The sequence below is a fragment of the Dipodomys spectabilis genome, unplaced genomic scaffold, assembly GCF_019054845.1.
Source record: "Dipodomys spectabilis isolate Male_0828 unplaced genomic scaffold, ASM1905484v1 ptg000329l, whole genome shotgun sequence".
In the NCBI taxonomy this organism is placed as follows: Eukaryota; Metazoa; Chordata; class Mammalia; order Rodentia; family Heteromyidae; genus Dipodomys; species Dipodomys spectabilis.
Window position 1 is genome coordinate 5,885,851 of NW_024871006.1, and position 26,519 is coordinate 5,912,369.

The following is a 26,519-nucleotide window of genomic DNA, read 5'->3' on the forward strand; positions in this document are numbered from 1 at the left end:
GTTGATGCCCTTCTTGTAGGGCACTCGCCGAGGGCCCTGAGCACCCACCATGGGTGCCCACGCTGCACACACGGGACCCCAGGTTTCAGGTCTCAGGAGTCTTCACGGCCCATGTGCTGGTCGCTGGGCCTGCAGGACCAAGATGAGGCGGGGCCCCCACCTCAAGCCATTGATGGTGCATTTTGCGCCTCACCCCGTCACCGGCTCCCTTCAAGGCTCTGGGGCCCCCTGGCTGTTAGCTATCCTGGCTTCCTCCTGTGAACCCCGAGAACAGTAACAGCACCCCACCCCCCCAGGGTGTTCCAAGGGAGTGAGACCCGCTGCATCTGAATTCTGCCCCCCACGGGGACTGGTCCGAAGCCAGGCCCGCTCACCTGTGATGCCGCAGTTTCCTCACCTGAGCAGCGGTCTGCTGAGCTGTCCGGGAGGCTGGACGGAAGGAGGCAGGCGTCCTGATGCACCGTGGTCGCGCGTGCCCTTGGTGTGCAGCAGGTGCTGGCCGTCCCCACGGAAGGCCGGGGTCTCCAGGCTGCTTCCTCTCGGCTGTCCCTCTGTCTGCTGAGGCTTCCTGGGCAGACCCCGAGGGACGCGAGGGGCCTGAGCTGTGGAGCATCCCCCCCCCCCCCCAGCCGCTCTTACAACATACAGCTTCCAGCTCTTCCCGAACTCCATTCCTTCCGTGCTGGGCATGGGGGGCTCCGCCCATGTCTCTGTGCCCCCTCCGGTGAGGGGGGTTCTTACGCGCTTAGGAGCCCAGCTTGGGGGACACCAGAGACCCCTGCAATGCCTGCTCCCCGGCAGGGCCGGGCAGGGCTGGAGTCTACTCTGCAGTCCTGGAGGAAGGAGAGGGTCTGTGTTCCATGGTGGGGGTCTCTGAGAAAGACACCCCCTCCCCGGCCTGTCCGGGGCTCCCTGCCGCCCTCGCTGACTCATGCTGCTGCGGCTGCGGCTGCGGCTCCGGTTACCTCCGTTCCACGCCGCTTCCCCAGCCCGCTTCCCCAGCTCCCTCCGCCGCCTGGATTTCAGGTCTTCCGGACCCTCAGGCCCCCAGGGCCCAGGTAACTGGCCAGCTGGGCATTGTGGGGGGGGGTACCGTGGTTTTCAGTGTGGGGTGAAGCTGGGGAGGAGCCTGTCTCTGTTGGGGGAGCCCCTCCCCCATTCCCCTCAGCCCCCTGGAATGGCAGAGTGCCCCCCCCCCCAGCCCTGTGGGGGCAGACCGCATGGCTCTTCATGGTGGGGCCGTCATCCTAGAGACCCCTGTGGCTCGGGGGGTGGGGCCCAGCCTTGGACTCCCGGGAGTGTCCAGCGTTGGCCAGTGGCAGGCTCAGGCTCAGGGCAGAGCTGAGATTTCGGCCTCTCCTGGCGGGGCCAGCCGGGAGCACCGTAGCCCGGCGCTGGGCAGCGGGGCAAAGCCTGGGCGGCAGGGGCTGGGCTGGCCATGCCAGGCAGGGTGCCTGTCTGCTCTACACGGATGCCCGGGTGTCTCCTGCCAGCTCACGGGCACGGCTCCCCCGGCAGCGGGCATCTGACTCCCCACGGGGGAGGGGTCCCTCACTGGAGGGCGCGCTCGGGGTCTGAGTGGACAGGTCAGCTCCCCCTCCCCTGCACCTGTCCCTCCCTGGAGGCCTCTGGCTTCCTCCTCCCCTCCTCTGTCTTGGCTGCCTGGCCCTGGGGTCTGATTGTTCCTGTCACATTCAAAACCGGGTGCTTCTTGGCCCCTCTAGGTCCTCTAAACCCTTCTCTTTGGCGTGGGGGGGGGAGGTGTTTGAGGTTAGAACCTGACCATCCTAGCACCACTGGCTCCCCTGTGTCCTGCCCAGGGGGGTCTAGTCACTTAACCTGGGTCACCACAGCCCTGGGTCTGGGTCTGGCCCCTGCTCCCTGGGGGAGTCTGGCCTCTGCGGCTGTGTTGCACTGAGGCAGCAGGGTGGGCAGCGCCGATCCTGACCCACAGCCACCGAGACCGGTGCCAGGAGCCCTGGCAGGGACCGGGCAGGCGCTCAGGACTCTGCTTGCCTCCTGCTTCTTTCCTTGGCTGTGAGATTATACCAAGCTAAAAGCCCCCCTTGGAAGAAGGGGCCCTGGTGTCCCTCTGCTTGCCGGGACCTCTGCTAAGAGGAAAAGGTAGACAGGCCCCTCAAACCCTCCTACCTTACCGGCCGCTCTGCTTCGAGCTGGATGAGGCTTGCAGTCAGATTGATTGGGCTAAGCCTGGTATGGAGAGGAGGAGGAGGGAAGGAGGGAGTGTCCAGGCTCCATGCCCCTCCCTCCCCCCCCCCCCCCCGCCTCCACCTCCTCCCTCTCCTCTCCCCCCCCCCCTCCCCCTCCTTCCCCTTTTGTTGGTCATGGGGCTTGATCTCTGGGCCTGGGCGCTGTCCCTCAGCTCTTCAGCTCAAGGTGAGCGCTCTACCACTTGAGCCACAGCGCCACTTACGGTTTTCTGGTGGTTCATGGGAGATAAGAATCTCCTGGACTTTTCCTGCCCAGGCTGGCACTGAACCACAATCCTCAGATCTCAGCCTTCTGAGTAGCTAGGATGACAGGCGTGAGCCACCGGTGCCAGCCCCGCTGCCGCTGCCTTCTTCCCTGGGACTGGCATCCATGCCAGGGTGCCTGGAAGGCCCTGTGGCACAGCCCTCCATGGGGACCGGCAGGATCGAGGCCGGGCTGGGCCGGCCTGCTCCATGTGCGTGGCCCTGCATGGTGCCAGCTCTGCCTGGTCGCCTGAGCCCCAGCCTGGCCCTCGGTGGGCCAGCAGGTGGGCTGTGTCCACCGCCTCAGGCCAGGACAGTAGCCATGGCCGGCATGGTTTCCTGGGAGGGTCAGCCGGTCAGGGTGCCCCAGGGGACAGGGAGGGAACTGCTCCATTCTGGGCCTCAGTTCCAGGCTCTGGGCCCAGGGCCCGTCTCCAGAGCTGCCTGTGGTTGGGGTGCGAGAAAAAGGCTGGGAGAACTAGGAAGCCTTTTTCCCTTCATGCCAGGCCCCGGTCCCCAAGTCCGGGGTCCCAGGGGAAGGCGGGTGAGGAGCTGAGACCCCCCCCTTCCCAGGGAGGCCCTGGGGGGGGGTGCACTGTCACTGCAAGTTCCTGTTGCTGCCGCGTCTGCCCGACACCCTCACCCGTGGCTTCCTTCCACCTCCCTGGACTTTGTTTTCAGGGTGTGTCTGGATGTTCTGACTCTGTTCCCAGCGCCCGGGCCCTGTGTGCATTCTTTCTCTCTCTCTTTCTCTCTCTCTCTCTCTCTCTGGTCTCTGATGAGGGCCACCTCTCTTTACCCGGCAGCCTCCAGGGATGCCTCTTGCCCCAGAGGAAGCACTGTGAACCTCACTGTCCCCCACTCCCAGCTCTCCTAAAAGCAGGGACTCCCCCCCTCCCCCACCAGCACTGGTGGTTCAAAGCCAGCCTGGACAAGAAAGCCTTGAGACTCTTATCTCTAACCCCCAAAAAGCCAGAAGTGGAGCTGTGGTTCAAGTGGTAGAGCACCAGACTGAAGCCAAAAACAAACACAAAAACAAAACAACCCTAAGGGACACTGCAGCACCCAGGCCCTGAGTTCAAGCCTCAGGAAAGACACAATGAAGAGAAACCTCTGCTCGGGAGATGGAGTCATCAGGAGGTAACGGGAGCAAGGGTCGCCGGGGCCGTGCCCCGTCCCAGCGCCTCTCCCCACTGCACCCTGAGACCACGTGGCTTGTGCTGAGTGCTTCCTGTCCCCGGCCCCCGCCTGGTGTCCCTCCCCGCTCCAGAGACGCGCTTCAGCCAGCCAGCTGACACATTTGGCTCCCACCATTTGTGTTTTGAGCAGAAATGAAAGGAGAGAGTGAGTAAGAAAGTGTGTGGGGGGAGGTCAGAGAGAGGGGAGGAAAGATCTGGAAAGTCAAACCGTGTTTGGGAAGCAGGTGCCAGCTGTGAGGTCACTGGGAGAATGGCCACGGGCCCACGGCCCGCCTGGGAGCCTGCCCCGGCTCCGCTCAGCGCTCCAAGGCCTGACAGATGTGTTTCCATTTTGGGACAGCGTAGGGAAGCAGTCATTCCACTCCCAGCTTTATTAGTTTTTCATTAATCATAAATGACCACTTACTGTATATCCCGGCACTGGGCTCGAAACTCTCGAAAATAGTTCCTGCGATGATTGTAGGCAGAGATGGAATGACGGGTCCCAGGCTGCGCAGCGGGGGTGGCCAACCTGGTTCAGACCAAGCTGGCCGGAGCCAAGGCCTGGGCTTCTCCCCTTCCCTCCCTTCCTCTCCCCTCCTTTCCTCTCCCCTCCTTTCCTCTCCCCTCCTTTTTTTCCTGTTCTTTCTCTCCTTTTCTCTCCCTTGTTTCCCTCACTCCTCTCTCCCTTGCTTTTTTTTTCTGTTTTTCTTTCTTTCTTTTTTGCTGCCAGTCCTAGGGCTTGAACTCAGGGCCTGGGGACTGTCCGTTGAGCTTTCTTTGCTCAAGGCTGGTGCTCTGCCACAGTTCCACTTCCATCTGTTTGGTGGTTAACTAGCGATGAGAGTCTCATGGCCTTTCCTGCCCAGGATGGCTTCAAATCGTGATCCTCGGGATTCCAGGCGAGGGCCTCCGGTGCCACACTCGGGGCTTGTGGGTCTGTGCGAGGGGTCTGGCCTGTGGTTGGGCTCCTCAGTTCCCTCGGTGACATCCACCCCTGTGTTTCTCGAGGTGGGTGGGAGAGGGCCAGGGGCAGGGTGGGCATCCAGCCTGCTTGGCCTAACATCTTGCCCTTCAAGTCCCCCCCTCCAGCTGTCCCTGAGCGTGGACCTCTGGGCATGTCTGCTCCCTTGGGGATCCTTGGGGTCCCTGCTGGCAATGGCTGCGACAGTGGGGCAGGGCCCGCCGCTCCGCTCCTGCTACTGTGTTCCTGCGGCTTGGCGGCATGTCACTCCGCTGCTCCGCCGCTAGTCTTCTACCCCGAGGGCTCGCTGAGGAATCCTACGAGTGGCTGCGACTCCAGGGTGCCGAGGGCAGGCGTAGAGCTTGCGTGGACTCAGACGCAGAGGGGAGTGGGAGGGGGAAGCTGAGCCCCCTGCCCACCAAGGCTTTGGGTAGCCAGGCCCAAGGGCTGCGCATGGAACTCCTGCCGTGGGCACGGGGGGGGGGACTCTCCCTCCAGTCCCCCCACCCCAGCTGTCCCTGGCGCCCCCCTGACCCAACCACGTGACTCGGGCAGCGGTGTGGGCGGTCGTGCTGGTTTGCGGGGGGGGGGGGTAGGTGTGTGCAGGGAGCGGCTCCCACCAACTGCTAGCTGCACCGGAAGTGCGGCCAGCTTCGCAGGCTGGGCGCCCAGGTGGGTGTGGGGTCCCCTCCTGCGGAGCCCAGAGCCCTGCCCTGCCCCCACAGCTCAGGGGTGCAGCGGGGGCCATGTGACATCACCCAGGTAGCCGCGTGCCGTGCTGGGAGGCGTGGGGGGCCCAGGGCCCATGGCCTGGGATGTGTGCGTTCAGAGGCACCCCGCAGCCTGGCCAGCCAGCAGAGGACATGCTGTCACCAGCTGCATATGCCTGGTAGGAGCCTCTGCCAGCCTCCTCTCCATACACACGCCCCGGGGGGCGCTGTGACGGCCACTCAGGGCCTGAGCCTCAGCACCAGGGACTCCTCCATTGCCTTCTGCTCTGCCTCCTGTGAAAGGAGGAGCCTCGTGCCCCCTGCCTCCAGAGCCCTGCGCACGCATGCTCTCTTAGACCCCCATTGCCTTTCCCATCCACCTGCCTGTCTCTCCATCATCCAGCCTCCATCCGTCCATCAGGCATTCATCATCCAGCCATTCTTCATCCATCCATTATCCATCCATCCATCTACCCATTTATCCATCCATCATTCAGCCACCCATTCTTTTTTTTTTTGGGGTCTTCTTTTTTTTTTTTTGAACTCTGGGTCTGGGCGCTGTCTCTCAGCTCTTCAGCTCAAGGCTAGTGCTCTACCACTTGAGCCACAGCACCACTGCCGGCTTTTTTTTCTCTGCTTATGTGGTGCTGAGGAATGGAACCCAGGGCCTCATGCATGCAAGGCAAGCGCTCTACCACTGAGCCACCTTCCCAGCCCCTAGCCACCCATTCTTTATCCATCTATCCATCATCTGTCCATCCATTGTTTATCCAGCCCTTGTCCATCCATCTATCCCTTGTTTAACTATCCATCATCTCTCCATCCATCATTCATAATCTATATATCCACCCATCCATCCTTCTATCCATCATCCATCCATTTTTTTTAATTAATTAATTAATTAATTAATTAATTTTTTTTTTTTTTGGGTCCAGTCGTGGGGCCTGAACTCTGGGCCTGGGCGCTGTCCCTCAGCTCTTCAGCTCAAGGCTAGCGCTCTACCACTTGAGCCACAGCACCACTTCTGGCTTTTTTCTTATGTAGTGCTGAGGAATTGAACCCAGGGCCTCATGCATTACAAGGCAAGCGCTCTACCACTGAGCCACCTTCCCAGCCCATCCATCCATTTTTTAAAAAAATTAATCAATCCCATAATATATTTTTAAGCTATCAGGTTTTTTAGTTAGTATCTATTGCTTGTACAAATAATAGATTCATTATGACATTTCCATGTGAGCACATGATGTACATTGATCATATTTATCTCCTATATTACCGTTTATCCTCTTCCATGTCCTTAGTAGACTGAGTATCCCATCCGGCCAGCCAGCCACCCCCACACCCATCCATCCATCCAGCCAGCCAGCCAGCCAGCCACCCATCTATCCACCCACCCACCCACACACCCATCCATCCATCCATCCATCCATCCATCCATCCATCCAACCAGCCAGCCAGCCCTCAGCAATCCTGCATGCTGGCTGTGCATGAGCAGAGTCTGTGTGTATATCTGCAGGTTGCAGCCCTGCAGCTTGCAGTTCTTTGAGGGCTGTGTGGCCCAGGAGGGAGGACGTGGGAGGGGGGCCCAGGTTTTCCTCTGGAGAGGGGAGAGACTCTGCTGGGCTCTGTGCCAGGGTCTGGGAAGCGAGGGACAGGAGTCAGCCCGGCCGGGGGTGGCCCTGGGAGGAGGGGGTCACCTTCTGAGGCTGCTTTCAGGCCCGGCCCGCTGTCTCCTGCTGGCCCAGCTGCCTGGCTCTGTTTAGGAATCTTCCTATACATTTTCAGGACCTGTAGCTGCTTCCAAAACAGATCCTGAGTCTAATGTCTAAGTGCACCCCCCGCCCCCCCCCCCGTCTTGTGCCTCGTGTTTGCTGGCAAGGACCTGTGGCTCCCCAGCCCTAGTGGCGGCGTGTGGGAAGAGCGCCCTCTGGAGGTGTGCAGCGGCAGCACACGGCGCCCGAGTGGAGAGTCAGTCACTTGGCATGGAGCCTGCTCTGTGGGGTCACAGGGTTGTGCGGGGGTGGCCGCCATGCCCCCCCACACCCCCATCTTGCTCCAAGGACAGGCAGGCTGGTTCGCAGCCCCCCCAGGGTGTCGGCCTCGTGTTCCTTCCTGGGAGGTCTCTTTCCTAGCCGCTTTCCCGCCGTGGCCTTCAGGCCTGGCCTGGTCAGCTGCTCTGCAGCACCGTGCAGCCCAGGCTCCGGGACTTTCCGCAAGGCCCAATGGGTTCCCCACAACCCAAGGACAGGGGCCTGGTGCCCGGCCGAGGCCTGGGGAGCACAGAGGGCCAGCCGGCCCAGCCTATGTGGAGCAGTCAGGGAAGGCTTCCTGGAGGGGGTGCCGGGTCTGTGCGTGGTGTTAGGTTGATACAGCTGTGGCATTGCTGTAGCTGGGAGTTGCTGAGGTCCGTGCCGGGCGGCCTGGCTCTGGGCATGGCTGGGTTGTGGGAGTCCCATGGAGGGGCCCCCTCCGCCGTGGGGCCGTGGGGCTGTAGGGCCATGAGGCAGGAGCGTGAAGCTTCTCTGGGGACCCGTTCGTGTGCGGGGGACTGCTTCTGTCCTCACGGCCAAGCTGGGGGAGAGCGCTGGCCGCAGGGGAGGGGGAGGCGGTTCAGAAGCGGAGGAGGGATGGGTGGGGTGGCGCACACCTGTAATACCTGCACTTTGGAGCCCGCAGAGGGAGGATCACAGGCCCAAGGCCTGCCCGGGCTGCACAGTGAGACAGACTTGTGGGAACACCGCAGGTGCCAGGCAGTGCCAGGCCTCCCTCATGCTGGACGCCTGACCCCTGCCGGCTGCACATCCACAGCGTCCCCGCGGGCACTGGCAGGGAAGCCGGAGTGGAATGGCCCAGATGGCGCGGGTGGGGTGGGTGGCCAGGCCCCAGCCGAGCAATCAGGGCCCTCCCCCTTCCCCCCCCCATGTGCACATGGACCTCACAGAGAGAGGGGGACTCAGCCCTGGTCCCTGCGTGCCCACCTGTACACAGGGCACCCCCAGGAACCTTCTGGAACCACTAGCTTCCTGGTCTAGAAAGAGGGGCCAGTGATCCCTGCCCCATGTGAACACCACAGGCAGATTGAGGAGCCCCAGCTCTGTCCTGCCCGGACCCCCCAGGGTCATTAGTGCTGCCAGCCATCAGGACAGTGGACAGCGGGTAGCCACGCCCCACCACAGCCCAGGGCCTCCGCTGTGAAGCTGACAACCTCCCCCCAGCCCCAGCCCCTGCCCCAACCCCAGCCCCAGCCCCAGCCCCAGTCCCATCCCCATCCTCAGCCCAGCCCCAGCCCCAGTCCACCCCCTGCCCCACCCCCGCCCCAGCCCCAGCCCAGCCCCTCCCACAGCTGGAGGACAATGGCCCTGCAGTGGGACTCCCCAGCCAGCAAGGCCCTGGTTCCTGGGGAGGACTTGGCTCCGTGGCACTTTTACTCCGCTGTCTCCGGAAGGGGCTCCTCTTCTCCGCAGGTTCCTCCTGGCCAGCGTTTTTCCTGGGGTTGCCCTGCCTGAGGTGGGGGCCCCACCAGGCCAGGGATAAAGGGGAGCATGTTGATGCAAACGCTGGCTGAACCTGCGCTCCCTGCGGCCAGCATTGGAGGCAGTGGAGCGGCGGGCCTCCCCAGCTCTGGAGAAGGAACGGCCCAGAGACTCCAGCCCCGGCCCCGCCCCGCCCAGGCCCCTAGGAGCCACCCATCCCCTCCCCGAGCCCGGGCTGCCGAGCATGGCTGCCGTCCTTCCCCATGAAACACTTCCGGCCGTTCATGGTGACTTTTTTCCCCCTTGTTGCTGGTATTGGGGCTTGAACTCAGGGCCTGGGCTCTGCCCCTCACCTCTTCAGCTCAAGATGAGCGCTCTACTACTTGAGCCACAGCTCACTTCTGGTTTTCTGAGTGGTTCATTGGAGATAAGAATCTCATGGACATTCCTGCCGGGGCTGGCTTTGAACTGTGATCCTCAGATCTCAGCCTCCTGAGTAGCTAGGATGACAGGCGTGAGCCACTGGCGCCCAGCTGTCTTTTTAATTTTTAAGATCCAGCTCAAATACTTCCCCTGGCATGTACCACCCACCACATTCTCGTGCTGCGCCCCTGCGCGAGACTGCGAGGGGACGGGGACAAACTGCCTGGGGTGGGGGGTGGGGCGCTCAAGCCACTGGGGAGCCGGGCGCCAGCGGCTCACGCCTGGAATCCTAGCCACTTAAGAGGCTGAGATCCGAGGATCCCAGTTCAAAGCCAGCCTGGGCAGGAAAGTCCATGAAACTCATATCCAAAGAACCAGCAGAAACCAGAAGTGGCGCTACGGCTCAACTCGGTAGAGCGCGAGCCTTGAGAAGAGCTGAGGGACAGCGCCCAGGCCCTGAGTTCAAGACCTACAACCGGCAGACAAAGCCATTTGAAGGGCTCTCGTGGAGTTGGGGACGGGCTGGGGTTTGCAGCAGAAGCTGGACTGGTGGCCAGGGAATGGCCCCGCGTGGCAGGTGTGAGCCAGGCCTGGGTGGAGAGCACTGAGGCCCGGCTGCAACCCAGCCAGCTCCTCACTGACGGTGCAGCCTCAGCTAAGGGCGTGACTACCTTCCTGTCTGGAGACCACACTCTGGCCACGTCTGCTCTGTGCGCATGCGCATGCGCGTGCGTGCATGCCAATGAGCACCTGGCTTAGAGCCCACTGGCCAGGGAGGTTCTACCCCGCCCGCCGTGGTCACCTGGGCAGGAGGACCGAGGCCCGCTGCCCTCCCTCCACGGAGGGCACCCATTCACTGATGGGCTTTCCGAGGCCTCTCAGCGCCGGCCGGACCCGGGCGCTGGAGACAGAAGGGGCGGGGCAGAATGTGAAGTTTGCCCCGTGATCGAGGCAGGCGTCTTAACCTCTCTGAGCCATTTCCTGATGTGCCGATGGAGAAGGAGATGGGAGAACCGGAGGGGACGGGGGGGACTGCAGGATGTGTGGTGTGCTGTCATAGGGTCTCCATGCCCTAGCTCCTGCCAGCTTGTGCTGGAGTTGCCCTTCTAGAATATCCTGGCACCTCAGGACCCTGACAGCAACAGGAATGGAATGCTTTTTCTGGAAGCCATCGTAGCGGGAGCTCTAGGCCAGACCGCAGTTCCTGCCTCCCGGGGGTGGCGTGCCCAGGGTCCTCTCCCGGGAGCGTGGCCCTGGCGCAGCCCCTGGCCGGCCCCGCATCCTCGCGTCCAGAAAGGCCCACGCTGCCCAGCCCCTCCACGCTCTGGCAGATGCTCGGGCTTTGCTATAGAAACCCAGCTCCCGGCGGCCCCCAAATGCAGGAGAATTTCCTCCTACACAAAATGAGATGCTAGCCAGCTGCCCGCCCGAGGCTCACGCCTGTCATCCCAGCTACTCAGGAGGCTGAGACCTGAGGATCGTGGTTCAAAGCCAGCCTGGGCAGGAAAGCCCATGAGACTCTTCCATTGATCACAAAAAACCAAAAGTGCAACAGCTGCAGTTCAAGTGGTCAGCAAGACGGCTGAGGGACAGCGCTGACCGCTGACCGCGGTGTGTCCCGTGGGTGTCATGTCCGTCATCCGGGCCAGGCCCCGCCCCCCTGAGCTAGCCACCCCTGCCCTTCCATCCCCCGGATCCCAGCCCACAGTGTTGTTTCCTGCCCCTGCCCCTCCTCCCCCCTGCACATGGCCTGGTGCTAATGAAGTCCTTTGCCCTCCCGAGGGTCCCCTGTGTGGTGGGGCTGGGGGGTAGGAGGAGACAGGAGGCCGCTTCCCCTGGTGGCTTTCTGTAGAAGTTTCTGTGGAACCTGGTTCTGTGGCGAGGGCTGCTGTGTGACCTGAGCGCCTCCTCTAACCTCTCTGTGCCTCTCCGGGTCCCCGGGGCACCACGCGGGCCACGGATTGAGGGCAGCCTGCTTTCCCCTCTGGCTGGACAGGCCAGGTGGCCGTGCCCGAGACCCTCGGTGGGCTACAGGGTCCAGGGTCGCACCACAGGGCCACGGCGGCCACAGTGGCAGAGGCGATGCGTGCCGGGCTCCCCGGGCCTCCCCGCCACACGGACTCTGATACAACCCGGGCGCAGAGAGGCTGCGCAGGCTGCTTGGAGGCACGCAGCGGCCAGGGCTTTGGGTTGCAGCCTCTTCCCTGGGCTCTGCCAGCCCTGGCTGCCCGCCCTCGACGGCGCCTTTCCGAACAGGCCAGCCTCACGCAGCGCCCCCCATGGGCTCAGGGTTCGCGGAAGATGAGGAGCGGTCCCGGGCTGCCGCCTCCCGGGGTGACTCACCTGCCCGATGAGCCTTCACCCTCCGCCCTCTGCCCTCCTCGCTGCCTGCAGAGCCGCCGGCGGGGAGATCCGCAGGGCCGGGTCTGCGGGAGGCCTGACAGTGGCAGCCAGACGGCGGCGTGGTGATGGGTGCCCTGGTTGCCTCCTGTGGGCTGCTTCAGGAGCTGCAGCCTGCGCATGACCCGAGGCCCCAGGCCCCAACCCCGGGCTGCAGGCCGCCCGGGTGGGAAGGGGTTAATGCGCATCCTCTCCTTGGAGCCTCCTCAGCCGGAACAGAGAAGCCTTATCTGCTGAGGAAGGGGCTGTGGGTGGAGGGCTGGGCAGCGGCACCTCTGCTCCATTCCAGCAACTTCTGCCGGCCAGCTGTGCTGGGGGGGGAGGGTGTGGGATTCATTACTGGGATTTGGCAAAGCCAGGGCCTGGCGTTGTCCCGGGGACAGAGTGGGGGTGGGGGTCAGGCCCGGCCCCTTCCTCTCCCACCCCCACTGCTGGGGGAGGGGAGGACTCGCTTCCCCTTTCCCTGAGCCAGGACTGCCCGGCCCCAGAGCCTCAGCCGGGACTCTGCCCTGGAGGGAAGGGGGCGCTGGCCTCCCCAACCACAGCCTCCCAGCCACTGGCCTGGTCCTGGGGCGATCAAGAGCCACCGAGGCCCCTCCCAGGGTGAGCTGGTCACCTAGGGTCCCCTGGAGGAGAGGCCCCAGGCTTCCCCCAGGTCTCCCGCCCCTCCCACAGTGCAGCCAAGAAATCCCAGCAGGCCGAGGCAGCGGCTGGCCGGACCAGAGCGCAGACCCAGCAGCGCGGGTGGGGAGAGCCGCAAGCCCGGGAGAAAGGAGGCCTGGGAGGCTCCACCCAGAGCCAGAGCCAGAGCCCCGCCCACCCACCAAGCCCCATGAGCTGGTCCCGGGCTGGAGCCCCTCTTCTCCAGGGAAGGAGGTCTCCAGGCTGTCCCACGCTGCCCAGGCCCCGGCTTGCAGGGCAGCTGGGTGCCAAGCCAGGGGAGACTCGGTGTCTGGAGACGCTGTCCCGAGCTCCGGGCAGGTGCGGGGTCGCGGGGTGGCGTCCGCCCGCCCGGGGCCCAGGTGGCACCGGACATCCCCAGCGTGTGCTGGACGTCCGGGAAGTGGCGGCAGTGCCATCTCCCGTGGCTCACGCGGCTTGGCGCGTGGGTCTCGTGCGAGCGTCCGGTGGCCGGGGTCTGCGCCGGGCGCGGCTCCGAGCACCTCGCGGCCAGTGCCTCTCTCAGGGCACCGCACACGTCACAGACAGCGGCGGTGTGAACCCCCACTGGCCGTGTCGGGGCCTGCGTCCCCTCCACCCTGCCATCTAGGTGAGGGCCAGAGGGGTGGACAGAGTCGGGTCTGTGATGGCCGTGTCTTTAGAGCTGGGGGAGCGAGTCCGAAGCCTGTTCCCCAGGTGCCTGCGGCTCTGAGCTTGCAGATGGCATTTGCCTTGTGCATCAGCTGCATTTATCTTATTTTATTTTGTCAGTCTCGGGGCTTGAACTCTGGGCCTGGGTGCTGTCCCTCAGTTCTTCAGCTCGAGGCGAGTGCTCTACCACTTGAGCCACAAGGCCACTTCCCATTTTGTGGTGGTTCATTGGAGATAAGAGTCTCATGGACTTTCCTGCCCAGCCTGGCTTTGAACTGCAATCCTCAGATCTTAGCCTCCTGAGTAGCGAGGATGACAGGCGTGAGCCACCAGCACTCGGCATCAGCTGGCTTTAAAATAGGCAGATTTGCCGGGAGTGGTGGCTCACCCCATGACAGAACGGGGAGGAGGCTAGCCTGGGCATAAAAATTTGTGAGTCTCCATCTCAGCTCCATGGCTGGGTGCAGAGACGCACGCCTGCTAGCCCAGCCCCGCGGGAGACGCACAGCATCCTCAGTGATGTGTGGAAGGGGATCCTAGGCCAGGCCACGGAGTCAGCCCTGACCCGGCCATCACCACTCAGAGGGGCTGGAGGCATGGCCTGTGCGGTGGGGCACCTGCCCAGCAAGCGCGTGGGGGGCGGGGGGGGGGGCTGTGAGTTCAACACCCAGTACTGCCAGAAGTAAACAAATGGACAGATTAGTCCAGTTGTCCCCAGGGCCCAGCGCCCCAGCACAGCGCCCAGCAGAGGCTGGGGAGAGGTTGGGACAGGCCAAGGAGCTGGGGAGCAGACGCCGCCCAGAGCCTCCGGGATGAGCCGCTAGCACCTTGTGCTGGCCCAGAGGTCTGAGTAGCCTGGCATCTCCAACACAAGTACGCATCCTCAGCAGGGCAGGAGGGCGGGGCCCGGCCCTGGGTGGTTCCGGGTGTCTCTAGACCCTCACAGCTTGGGGAGCGGAACACAACTGTTCCCCCTTCCACGGGGCAGGTGGGCGTGTGGGCTGGTGCATCTGCTTCCTTTTTGTGACTCAGCGTTGTCAGGCCTTGTGAGGAAACGGAAGTGGAGTGGCCAGGGTCCTTCCTGCAGGGAGCTGCCAGCAGGCTCGCAGCATCTTACCCTAAGCATTCTCCTCTCCTGGGGGGGACCCCAAACTGCTGCGGTCCTAAGATCCGGGGCTGCAGCAAGTGCTAGGGGCTGCCCTTCCATGCCGCCCGCCCGCCCGCCGCCTCCACCCCCCCCCCCCCCCCCCCCCGGCTGCAGGACTTTACCCATTCCTGCCATCTGGGCCTTCCTTGTCCCTGTCCCCAGAGCCAAGCCGCCGCCCCATGTCTGTGAAGGACCCCCCCCCACCCAGGGCGGCCGTGCCCGGCCCTCGGGGCCTGTGACAGGCGTGTGCAAAGCCACCAGCCCGCTGCAGGCCTGCGGCTGGCACAGAAAGGTTTGTGGTATTTATTCCATCGCGGAACTTTCTGGAGAGAATGTGCCAGATCTTGTGGATGCGGCCGACACAGGTGGCTCGTGGGCAGAGAGCAGTTTCCACTCGCTTCCATTGAGAGGGCGGGCCGATAGCTCCCTGTCCCCACTGCGCATGCCTCCCCCAGCCCAGAGCACGGAGGCTGGGGACCCCCGCTGGGCCCCCAGAGCTACTGACCTCGCTGACCCCCCACTTATGCAGATGAGAGACTGCATGCCCACCTGCAGGTTCAGAAACTTGCCTGGGCTAGGTGACTCACGCTGTCATCCTAGCTACTCAGGAGGCTGAGATCTCCAAGGTCTCAGTTCAAAGCCAGCCCGGGCAGGGAAGTCTGTGTGACTTTTGTCTTCAGTTAACCAGCAAAAAGCCTAAAGTGGAGGTGGGGCTCGTGGTGGGGCGCTAGTGTTCAGGGTCAGCATCTGGGCCATGAGTTCAGGCCCTAGGACTGGGGCACACAGAAAAAAAAATGTTTGCCCAGGGCAGGGCTGGGCTGGGCAGGGCTGGGCAGGGCTGGGCAGGGCAGGGCTGGGCTGGGCAGGGCTGGTCAGGGCAGGGCAGGGCTGGGCTGGGCTGGGCTGGGCTGGGCAGGGCTGGGCAGGGCAGGGCTGGGCTGGGCAGGGCTGGTCAGGGCAGGGCAGGGCAGGGCTGGGCTGGGCAGGGCTGGGCTGGGCTGGGCTGGGCTGGGCTGGGCAGGGCAGGGCAGGGCTGGGCAGGGCTGGGCAGGGCAGGGCTGGGCAGGGCAGGGCTGGGCTGGGCTGGGCTGGGCTGGGCAGGGCAGGGCAGGGCAGGGCAGGGCAGGGCTGGGCTGGGCTGGGCAGGGCAGGGCAGGGCTGGGCAGGGCTGGGCTGGGCTGGGCTGGGCAGGGCAGGGCAGGGCAGGGCTGGGCAGGGCTGGGCAGGGCAGGGCAGGGCTGGGCTGGGCTGGGCTTGGCGGGGCTGGGCGGGGCTGGGCTGGGCGGGGCGGGGCTGGGCGGGGCTGGGCTGGGCTGGGCAGGGCAGGGCTAGGCTGGGCTGGGCTGGGCTGGGCTGGGCTGGGCTGGGCAGGGCTGGGCAGGGCAGGGCAGGGCTGGGCAGGGCTGGGCAGGGCAGGGCTGGGCTGGGCTGGGCTGGGCAGGGCTCAGTGGTAGAACCCTTGCCTAGCATGCATGAGGCCCTGGGTTCCACCCCCAACAGCACCAAGACAAAAGCCAGCTCCTTTCCATGGGCTGGGTCTGGGTGGGCAGAAGGAGGGGGCGCTTGGGCGGCTGCTCATGTCGTCTGACAGTGTCTGTTCTGCTCTCTCCTGTTTGCGCCCCCCCACACACACTGACAGCCAATCCCAGGCTGATGGTTGCATCTGGACAGCCAAGCTTGAAAGGCGTCACGCCCCAGGGCTGAGACCGAGACTCCGCTGGGAGAGCCGAGCCAAGGCAGGAGAGCAGCCCCGAGGCTGCCCAGAGCCCTTGCTTGCATGCTTTTCAAAGGCTTTTTGTTTTTTGTTTTTGTTGGTCGTGGGGCTTGGACTCTAGGCCTGGGCGCTGTCCCTGCGCTCTTCAGCTCAAAATAAGCGCTCTACCGCTTGAGCCACAGCACCACTTCTGGTTTTCTACTGGCTTATTGGAGATTAGAGTTTCCTGCCCGGGCTGGCTTTGAACCTCGATCTTCAGATCTCAGCCTCCTGAGTAGCTGGGATTATAGTAGCGTGAGCTTTCAATGTTTGTATGTTAATCCATGGGATTCTTCTAGAGAGGGCTGGTGAGGTAAACTGAGGCTCGGTGGTCATGGCCCGTCTCCCAGGTCACACAGCCACGTGACCACAGAAACTTCACTTTTGTTGTTTTTTTTTGTCGGTCGTGGGGCCTGAATTCAAGGCCTGGGTGCTGTCGCTGAGCTTCTTTTGCTCAAGGCTAACGCTCCACCTCTTGAGCCACAGCGCCACTTCCGGCTTTTTCTGCTTATGTGGTGCTCAGGGATTGAACCCAGGGCCTCAGGCATGCAAGGCAAGCGCTCTACCACTGAGCCACCTTCCCAGCCCCACCTCACTGCTCCTCACACTGCAGGGCAGGGGAGGGCCGCACTTCCCGGAGCTTGCTGTCATGGTTGTTGCTTGGTCTGGGGAGAGGGCCTCACCCTGGAGCCCAGGCTGGCCTCCAGTTTGCCATCCTGCTGCCTGCTGAGCGCTGGGATTACAGGCATGCACCGGCATGTCGGCTCATCTGCTCTTGCAGTATTTTGTTGGTTCCTTTGGCAGCACTGGGGTTTGAACTTGAGATTTGGCGTTTGCTTGACAGGCACTCCACCGCATAAGCCCTGCCTCCACCCTGTTTAGTTGTTTTCCAACAGGGTCTCAGGCTTATGTCCTGCTGGCCCAGACCACAAATCCATTTACACTTCCCATGTGACTGGGATGATAGGTGTGAACCACCATGCCCAGCTTTTACGAGTTGAGATGAAGGTCTCGCTAACTTTTTTCACCTCAATCTTCCCTGCCGACCAGGTAGGGTTGGATTACAGGTGTGAGTCACCATGCCCAGCTGCCTTTTGAATTTTTAAAAATAATCATCAGTGCAGATGGCAGACAGCAGGTACCGGTGGTGCATTTCCTCCTCCTAGCCCCAGCTTGCGTTTTCACTCGCTATGCTTACACATGCCTCCCAGCTCTCTAAAGCACCTTCCTCTGTAATCTGTGTCATTTTGTACAACATGAAACTATATACCTAGCACGGCTTCCGGAGTAAGCGTCCTTATTTTGCAGCCTTTTACTTTCAAGTCCTGGGATTTGAACTTGGGGCCTAGGTGCTGTCCCTGAGCTTTCTTGCTCAAGACCAGTGCTCTACCACTTGAGCTTCAGCTTCACTTCTGGCTTTTTGCTGGTTCATTTGGAGATAAGAGTCTCAGGGACTTCCCTGCCAGGGCTGGCTTTGAACCATGATCCTCAGATCTCAGCCTCCTGAGTAGCTAGGATGATAGGTGTGAGCCACTGGTGCCTGGCAGCTTTTTATGTCTGAGTCTGAAATTCGTTTATGCTGCGCTCCTGCATTGCTTATTTTTATTGCTGTGCAATATTTATTGGCCATTGGGTAATTGCCAGGTTTTTGTTTATTGTTTTGGTTTGCCTTTGTAAACTGTGCAGCAGTGACCATTCTTTGATCTCCTGGTAATTTAGGAATTTGGATCTCAAAGCGCCATCCCATGATCTGTGGGCGCCCTCCTCCCCGCCCCCCCTTCCCCCAACAAGCCCTCCTACCTCTGGGGTTCCCTAGTCCTGCCTGGCAGGCTGGGGTGTGGTCCACAGCAAGACCATCGGTCTGTGGGGCTAAGCCAGAGTTTTCTAAATGGTGTTGCATGCAGACCATGGTTAGGCCTTCCAGGCAAAGGGTTTCCACAGCCAGAGTTCTAGGACTAGCTAAAGATCACTCAGGAAATCAAACAGGGTTTTGTTGGTTATATTTTGAAACTCTACACAGCAAGAGTCCCCTAATGCTGGGCACCAGGGGCTCACAGTTATCATCTGCGTTGAGAATGGGAGGATCATAGTTTGAGGCCAGCCTGGGCCAAAAAGTTCCTAAGGTCCTTTCCTTTGCCCATGGCTGGGCCCCTAACCACGTGGGAAGCTGGGATCAGAGGATCAGGGAAAGCCTACTCCCTAAAAGTAGGCAGATCGCAGCTCAGACTTGTGGCCCCTCCCTACTAATGAGTGGGGGCCGGGAAGGTGGCTCAGGGGTAGAGCACTTGCCTCACATGCACGAGGCCCGGGTTCGATTCCTCAGATTCACATAAGCAGAAAAAGCCGGAAGTAGCACTGTGGCTCAAGTGGTAGAGTGCTAGCCTTGAGCTGAAAAGCTGAGGGACAGTGCCCAGGCCCAGAGTTTAAGCCCCATGACCAACCAAAATAATAATAATAGTGAATGAAAAACAGCTCAGCAGTGTCACGCCAGCCCAGCAAGCATGAGGCCCCAAGTTCAAACCCCCAGATTGCAAAAATCAATCAATAGATAAGATCTGAAGACATTTCCTCAGCCACCAACCTGGGGAAGTGTTGGATGCGTTGCTGTAGATGTAGCTGCTCGCTGAGGACCTGGGGCCTGGCGGGGTTGTTGTGGAAATGAACTTGGCTCTGACTGTCTTGTTTGGGCCTTGATTTGTGTCAGCCCAGAGGTTGGAGCCTGGGCCTGAGAGAGTGGGGAGGAGGCAGGGCCTGGGGGACAGGGCCCGTGGGGAGCCAGCGGCCCGGGGACACTGCTGGAGGTGTGCCCGCTGGGAGGTGCGCCGCGGGAGCCCATCTGCCAGGTGGTCATGTGCGAGTAACACCACAGTCACCTGCAGATCGTGTGCCTGGCTTCGAACCCAGGCTCTTGGGGGTACTGGTAGCCTTGTATGTTGGTCTCTTGGTTTTGGAGACAGAGCTTCCCTGTTTAACCCTGTTTGCCTCAGCCTCCTGAGGGCTGGGATTACAGGCATGCCCCATCGTGCCTGGCTGGGCCCATGAAGAAAGAAGAGCTGTGAAGTGCTGTGTGCTCCCTGACACGGGCTGGGGGAAGTGGGGCGCCCTGAGGTTCACCTCCTTGTGGTCTGTTGCCGTGGAGATGTGGGAGGAGTCGTCAGCTGCCTCTTCCCCAGTCCACTGGGAGGGGGGTGGCACCAGCCATGGAGGTGGGTTGGGGGACAGGGCCGAGCTGAAACAGGCCTGGGGCTTCTGTAAGATGGGGGATAATGAGGACGCACACCTGGGGGGGGCGTGCGGGGGTCCTGGTGAGGACGCGGGACGGGGGGGGGGCGTGCAGGGGTCCCGGGAAGGACGCGGGACGGGGCGCGTGCGGGGGTCCTGGTGAGGACGCGGGACGGGGGGGGGGGGGGCGTGCAGGGGTCCCGGGAAGGACGCGGGACGGGGGGCGTGCGGGGGGTCCCAGGAAGGACGGGGGGGCGTGCGGGGGTCCCGGGAAGGATGCGGGACGGGGGGCGTGTGGGGGTCCCGGTGAGGACACGGGACTGGGGGCGTGCGGGGGGTCCCGGGAAGGACACGGGACTGGGGGCGTGCGGGGGTCCCGGTGAGGACGCGGGACAGGGGGTGTGCGGGGTCCTGGCAGCCGGGGAGGACGCGGGACGGGGGGGGGGCGTGTGGGGGTCCCGGTGAGGACGCGGGACGGGGGGCGTGCGGGGGGTCCCGGGGAGGATGCGGGACGGGGGGCGTGCGGGGGTCCCGGTGAGGACGCAGGACGGGGGGCGTGCGGGGGTCCCGGGAAGGACGCGGGACGGGGGGCGTGCGGGGCTCCCGGTGGGGACGCGGGACAGGGGGTGTGCGGGGTCCTGACAGCCAGGGAGGACGCAGGACGGGGGGGGGGGCGTGTGGGGGTCCCGGGGAGGACGCAGGACGGGGGGGGGCGTGTGGGGGTCCTGGTGAGGACGCGGGACGGGGGGAGGGTGCGTGCGGGGTCCTGGCAGCCGGGGAGGAGCTCCATCTCCATCGGAGCCCAGGGGCTTCTGGGTCTGCGCAGGCCAGGCGGGCCGGTGGCAGGGTCGTGTGGGCAGGCGGCCGGGACGTGGCAGCAGGGAGGGACCATAGAGTCGCCACAACCGAAGGTGACTTGCAGGCTGGGAGGAAGGGGCTGAGGCCCGGCATGGGAGGCCCCAAATGTGGAGCTCCAGGGGTGAAGGGGCCATGGCCTGTCAGCAGCAAGCTGGGGGGTCACCCCAAGATTGGGAGTCAGGGAGATGAGGAGCCCTGGGAGCAGAGGACAGGGTGAGGCGGGGGGAGCTGGTGCGGGGGGGGGGCACCTGGTGAGGAGGGGTCATTGGGGTACGGGGGGAATGACTGGACAGGGCCCCAGAGGTCGTGCTGCCCAGAGACGGAGTGGGTGTGGGCGGAGGGGGGTCCGGGAAAGAAGCTCGCTCCTAGACCCCGAGAGAAGGGACGGGAAGAAAGATGCAGCCTACTGTGGCAGGGCCACCGGCCCCGGCCGCTGCAGCCCTGCCCTCCCTCCTTCCCTGGGGGCCGCTCTGGGCCTGGGAGAGTGGGTGGGGAGTGCGAGGGGAACTTGAACCCACAGCCTGGCCTCGCGGTGGTCAGGGTGTGGAGCGGGGGAGGCAGGTGAGTGTGTGTGCACACACGCGTGTGTGGAAGCCATGTGGGTGCGGTGCTGTGGGCAGAGCTCGTGGTGTCCGGAACTTCCTGCAGTCACCGAGCCTGCGCAGTGCCTTCTTCCTGTCGGCTGGGCGCGGGAGGGACGCCCCAAGGGGGCTGCCGGGCTCCCACGGGTCCCTGCTCTCCAGCGCCGCTGCCCACCTTTATCGCAACCCCCCCTTTTGTGTGCTGGTACTGGGGCTTGAACTCAGGACCTGGGCACTACTGTCTCTTTCCCTCAGGCTGGTGTGCGACCACTTGAGCCACGGCTCCACTTGTAGCTTTTTGCTGGTTAGTTAGACTTCCTTTTCCTTCCTTCCTTCCTTCCTTCCGGACGTGGCGCCCTCTGGATCCCCTGGGAGCGGAAGCCCCGCGCCCCGCCCTCCCCTCCTGGCCGGCAGCCACCTCTGCTTTCGGACTCTATAAATTCCTCTTTAAAGTGCAATTCCATGTGACTTCACAATAAATAAACATGGCGTGATGAGTTGGCTGCTGGAAAGCTGTGGGCCCGCAGCAGAAGCCTCCGGAAGGGCAGGAGTTGAAGGAGCCTGGGTGTCTGCCACCCTCTCCCCTCCTCCCTCCTTCCTGGGGTCTTGGCTTGAACGCCCCCAGTTTTTACTCTCTCTGCATTTCCCCCGAGTAACTTCCCAGGCCCCGAGTCAGAGCCCTCCTGCGACGGACAGGGGACATTCGGACATTCAGCCACCTGCCCGCCGGCCACAGGCCCGTGTCTGCCAGTGGCTCTGGGTGCAGCCCGCCCTGCCGCCCAAAGGCCAACGTGAGAGAGAAGGGAGGGGCTGGGGCGGGCTCCGGGGCTGGTGAGCTTGGCACAGTGTTACGGCGCTTGGCCGGCGTAGTCACTCCTTCAGGGAAACTGTGTCCTTTGACGGGAACTTGGGAGAAAAGTCCCGGGGTGGGGACCGCGCTGGCACTCGGGGACTCTGTGCCTCTTGTGGTCAGTGCAAGTCTCACCGAGTTTTGTGCTGTCCACCTCTGCCTGGGCCTTGTGGACTGGGTACTGGATGTGAGTGAGGGTCTCCGAGAAGGGCGTTGCCCCCGTTGGCATGGAGGAGCTTGGGAGGAAATGCCCGCGGAGGCCTTAGTGCCTGGCACAGCCGCCACTGGCCGCAGGCTGGTCACCGCACACGGGGTTGGTCCCGGCTGAGAGGTGCTGTAAGGGTAACCGGCCAGGTGCTGCTGGCTCACGCCTGTAGTCCCAGCTACTGAGGAGGCTGAGATCTAGAGGATGGCCATTTGAAACCAGCCCAGGCAGGAAAATCTGCAAGGGTCTTAACATCAAGAAGCCCCAAGTGGAGGTGAGGCTCAAGCAGTGGAGTATTGGCCTTGATCGAAAAAGCTGGAGGACAATGCCCAGGCCTTGAGTTCAAGCTCCAGTAAAGAGACACACACACACACACACACACACACACACACACATGCACACACACACACACGCACACACACTCTGGATTTTGGAGTCTTTCCACAGAAAGGCTATCCCTTGACATGTTTATGCTAGTTACGTGGTACATGTCATCACAACCTTTTGGCTCTTATTGGGCTGATTAAAATTCTATCACTGTGAATGCCACCTGATTCTTCTTAGGGTTTTCAGTGTGGTGTCTAGGAAAATCTAAGGTCCCACTTGGGGCTTGTGTCTGTTGCTGGAGGGGCACTTGGGCAGTTGTGAGGCCTCTTCCCTAAGGCTGGGGGGCTGGATGGCAGACCCCCCCCCAGGCACCTGAGGACAGCGTGTCATGTGAAAGGTCTGGCCTGGCTGGGAAGCAGAGGGATGCAGCCTCCTTTGGCCCAGCAAGCATCTGCTGAGAGGGGCACGGGCCATCCTGTGCCAGGAATCTGGAGGAGGAGGGCGGGGAAGGGTGGGCTTGCTGGACCAGGTGAGGTGCATTTTGGGAATGTGGTCTGTGCATCCAGAAAGATGGGGGGGGGGTGAAAAGGGCAAGTCTGAGAGCAAGAGGAGAGAGGAGGAGAGATCAAGGGATCTCCCGTGCCTCCCAGGAGGCGACCCGGAGACCTCGGGTCTGAGGCTCCAGGGCAGCCCTGATGAGAGGGAGGCTGACATCCCTCCCAGCATCCTTTGGCTGTTGGCTGGTTCCTCGAGCTGCCTGTCTGGGCCCAAGAAGGAGGGGTAGACTGGGGAAAAGCCCCTGGGGCCTCACACATGCTGGGCAAAAAGCGCTCTACCGCTTGAGCTTCATCCCGTGAGCTGAGCTCTTGGGTTTTGCTTGAGCTGTCCTCAAACTCCGTCCTCCAGGGGGCCCGGTACCTGGGAGGGCTTTGGGAGGGAGGGCAGCTCTCCCGGGCCGGAGCCCTGGCGCTGGTGGCACCCATTCTAAAGATTCCAAAGGGGCTGCATGATGGGGGCCACGGGTTCTGGAGCTAGGCTGGTGCGGGGTGCCACGCCTTGACCACGTCCCCCTCCCCCCGCACGTGGGTGGGAGTCGAGGCCCCTGGGCCAGGGCTGGGAATGGTGAGGCTCTTGGGGCTAGGCTGGGATTATGTAGCCCTGCTTGAGGCCCAGAGACCGATGTCAGCCGCTGCCAGTGACGTCCTTTCCTGGTGTCCCGTCACCCAAGGCCCTGCCCCTCGCACGCCTCACCCCTGGCACTCCCGGCGGGGTGTGAGCCTCTGCCTGGGCGGGACTGAGGGGTCAGGCAGAGCCAGGGCTCCCCTGCTCACCCTCGGAGGGTCCCAGCACCCCCCAGAGGCCTGCAGGGCAGGGGAGGGGAGGGAGCGCCCAGAGTCCCGGAGGAGAGGCTTTGGGGTGAGCCGGCCTTGGGCCCGCCCTGCCCTTCCTCCCAGCTCTTCTTTCTCTCTGGTCAGGGCTGCCTCTCGCTGGCCCCCTGGGCACCTTGGGCGGCAGGGACTGGGGAGTCCCCCGGAGCTCAGGGATAGATGCTGTGAGCGGAGGGCACAGGATGTGGCCGGGTGGGGCAGGCACGTGGGGGGGCACGGTGTCACGCCACTGCCACCCTGCGTAAGGGGGGGGACGGTGGCCACACGTGGACGCGGCCAGGCCCGCACGGTGCTTTTCCCCGGGACCCCGTGGCTCGCTTCTTGGGGGTGGCTCCTTGGTGTTGTGTAGGAGGAAGTCCCCTCCCCCCTCCCCTGCGTCGGCAGCGGGAGCCCCTCCCCCACCTCCCGCTCCCCCCGCCCTGCCCCTGCGAGCCCGTCCCGCCGATCCCCCTCCTGGGCTCCCGTGGGCCCTCCTACCTCTGCGGGCGCTCTGGGAGGCTCCTTGTTCCCCGGCCACAAAGCCCCTTTGATCCTCGCTGCTCGGCCCCGAGCCATGTGACCCGGTGGGCGGGCCGCGCTCTGCCTCCAGCCGACTCTCCGCTGCCTGCCGGGTGAGTCCTGCTCCCTCTTTGTTCTTCCAGCCTTGCACGGCCGGCTCCGGGGGGGCCCCTCAGGTGGCCCGGCCGCCCGGAGGGCACCGGTGGCCGCCCCGCCCCGCCAGGGCCGGCCGGGCAGCCATGAGTCCCCAGGAAGAGGGGTGGTGTGGCCGCGGTGTCCTCCACGCGGGGACCAGATTTCCAGTCTCGCCGCGGAAGAAAGGGGCTTTGTGCGACCACAGCTATCTCTTTGTAAATATTTGGCCAACTCCGCAGAGCCGCTGCCCCCCTCCTGGCGGGAGTGGCCGGACCTGGCACCCTTCGGAGGGGCTTTCCTGACTTCCAGGGGCCGTGGGAGCCGAGGAGAGGGCAGCAGCCCCGCAGGGGCGGGAGGCTGGGCGCACCGCCGCCGCCGCAGCCTGGTCTGGGGGCTTAACCCAGTTCCCTCCCCGGGCAGTGGGCTGCAGGTCTGCTCGGGCTCTGGGATGTGCCGGCTGGGGTGGGGGCTGGTATGCATTTGTGTAGAGTGTGTGTGTCTGTGTGTCTGTGTGTGTGTACGCGCGTGCTCTATGTGTGCAGCCAGGTCCTGGAGCCCAGGTCCTGTCTGAGATCACTCCTGGAACTTATCTTCTAAGGGTTTTGCAGAAGCCAGGACTAAGTGAACTCCTGCTGCGTCCTGCACCGCGTTTGGAATGTGGTCCTCCGGCAGGGAGGCACAGAGGCCACGCCATCTGCTCTCGACTCAGTTTCCAATCTGTTGCTCGGAGCCCCAGTCTCCCACCCTCCCTTCCTGACAGGAAAGCTGCCTGCCTTCTGTCAGAGGTCGGGGAGCATCTCTGCTCCCCAAGGGAAGCACGAAATTCCTTTCCTTGAGAAAAATGTAGCACCCGGAAGCCGTGGGTCGGTCCCTGGAGAGGGGGCTCTGAGGCCCAGGACCCAAGGGATGTGCGGGACAGAGGAGGAGGGGGGAAGGCCCCATTCCCTCCCCGCGGTGCTGGTCCCCCTCATTCAGGCTGTACCTCATTGATGCGCACCAGCCTGGAGCTCCTTCTGAGGAAATATGCTCTAACTTCCAGGGACGGGGGCAGCCAGCTCCACCCAAGTACCCTGTGGGAAAGTGTCATCCGCTCCTTTGTCCCAAAGTGGCCAAGGAAAATGGCCCCCATGTAATTCACCGTGTGTGTGTGTGTGTGTGTGTGTGTGTGTGTGTGTGTGTGTGTGTGTGTGTGTGTACAGTGTGTACAGTGTGTGCATGCGCTGGTCCTGGGGCCTGAACTCAGGGTCGGGGCGCTGCCCCTGAGATTTTATGCTCCACTTCCCGCCTTTTTGGTGATGAATCAGAGATGAGTGTCTCATGGCCTTTGCTGCCCAGGCCGGCCCCCAGATCTCAGCCTCCTGAGTAGCTGGGATTACAGGCAGGGGTCCTGGCGTCTGCCATGATGCACCTTTTCTGTGTCGTCTTTGGGGGCCGGGTCCACCTCCCTGTGCCCAGTCATGCTGGCTGGGATGCCTGCCGCAGTCTTGTATGGATTGTAGCCTGTCCCCCGCTCTTGGTGGGCCATCTTTGTGGTGATGGCAGGGGCAGGAGCTGGGGCACAGGGGCCAGGGCGGATCCTGGGGGACCATCCCCGCCTCACCAAGTCAAACAGGGACCTCCCTGGGCCTGGGTAGCTGTCTGAGCTGCGGATCCTCTGCCCTTTGGCCGTGAGGTAGACAAAGTCCTTTGCCTGAGCCGCTGCCCATGGGGCAGCCAGAGCCCCTCCCAGCGCTCAGCCTCCCGCGTCCTGTGGTGTCCGGCTGCTCTGCTCACACAGGGCCCCTCTGCAGGCCTGAGGTCCGTGCACTGAAGAGAAAGAGCCGTCCTGCGAGGGCCCACGGCACTGGCCCGCAGGTCAGAGGTCCTCCAGGAAGCCAGGCACTGCCGCCGAACTTCCGCCTCCAGTTCCCCCCTACACGCTTTCCCACACCACCCCGGAAGTTTGTGGGCTTCCTCTCCTTCTCTTCCTCCCTCTCTCCCTCCCTCCCTCTCTCTCTCCGTCTGTCTCCAGCTCTTTGTCTCTGCCTATCTCTGTTTCTGTCGCTCTCTGCACAAGGGTGGAGGCAGATGCCCAGTGCCACCGTCCGGCTGGGTGGGCCGTGGTGACCCTGCGACCTTCTGTCACCCTGGCATAGGTCCTGGTGCTGGCCGGGCCCGGCCGGGCCGTGGGGAAGTGCCTGGGATTCTCCTCGAGGTGTCTGCCTGCCGCAGGGAGGGGCTCCTAGCGGGACTCTCGGCCCTTGGCACGGGCTCCATTCCCAGACTCCTGCCTTGCAGAGCAGAGCAGAGCTTTGACTTGTTCACTGAGCCCTGTCTGGGCGGTGGACAGGCAGGGACCTGCCTCCCCAGCCCTGTGGGCCTGGGAGTGTTCCCAGCTGGGCCTCCGAGGGAGTCAGCGCTGGGTCCGTCCTGCAAGGAATCCACCTGCCGGTCTCAGTACAGGCCAGCCGTGGCTGCGCTGTCCACCCCTGGGAAGGTGGGCCAAGCCTTCCTCCCACTCCCACTGCCCCAGGAGAGAAGGAGGGAGCCCCGGTCCCGGCGTCCCGGCTTCTCAGCACCAGGTGGGGAGACTGTGTCAGACTTGCGGGACTGGGACTTCAACTTGTGGCCTGGGCACTGCTA

The 26,519-nt window shown here is 63.3% G+C and overlaps 1 protein-coding gene across 6 annotated transcripts in view; it reads left to right on the forward strand.

The window, feature by feature from the left end:
- The window catches only part of Septin9 (septin 9), a 139,176-nt gene that overhangs the window by 84,865 nt on the left and 27,792 nt on the right, over nucleotides 1–26,519 (forward strand). The window contains exon 1 of one of the 6 annotated variants that reach the window (XM_042702660.1): nucleotides 23,727–23,875. The exons of the other annotated variants lie outside the window; for them this stretch is intronic. The gene's annotated coding sequence lies outside the window, so the exon portion shown is untranslated. Of the gene's footprint in view, nucleotides 1–23,726; nucleotides 23,876–26,519 lie in introns of those variants that run through there. 6 annotated transcript variants of the gene reach the window in all.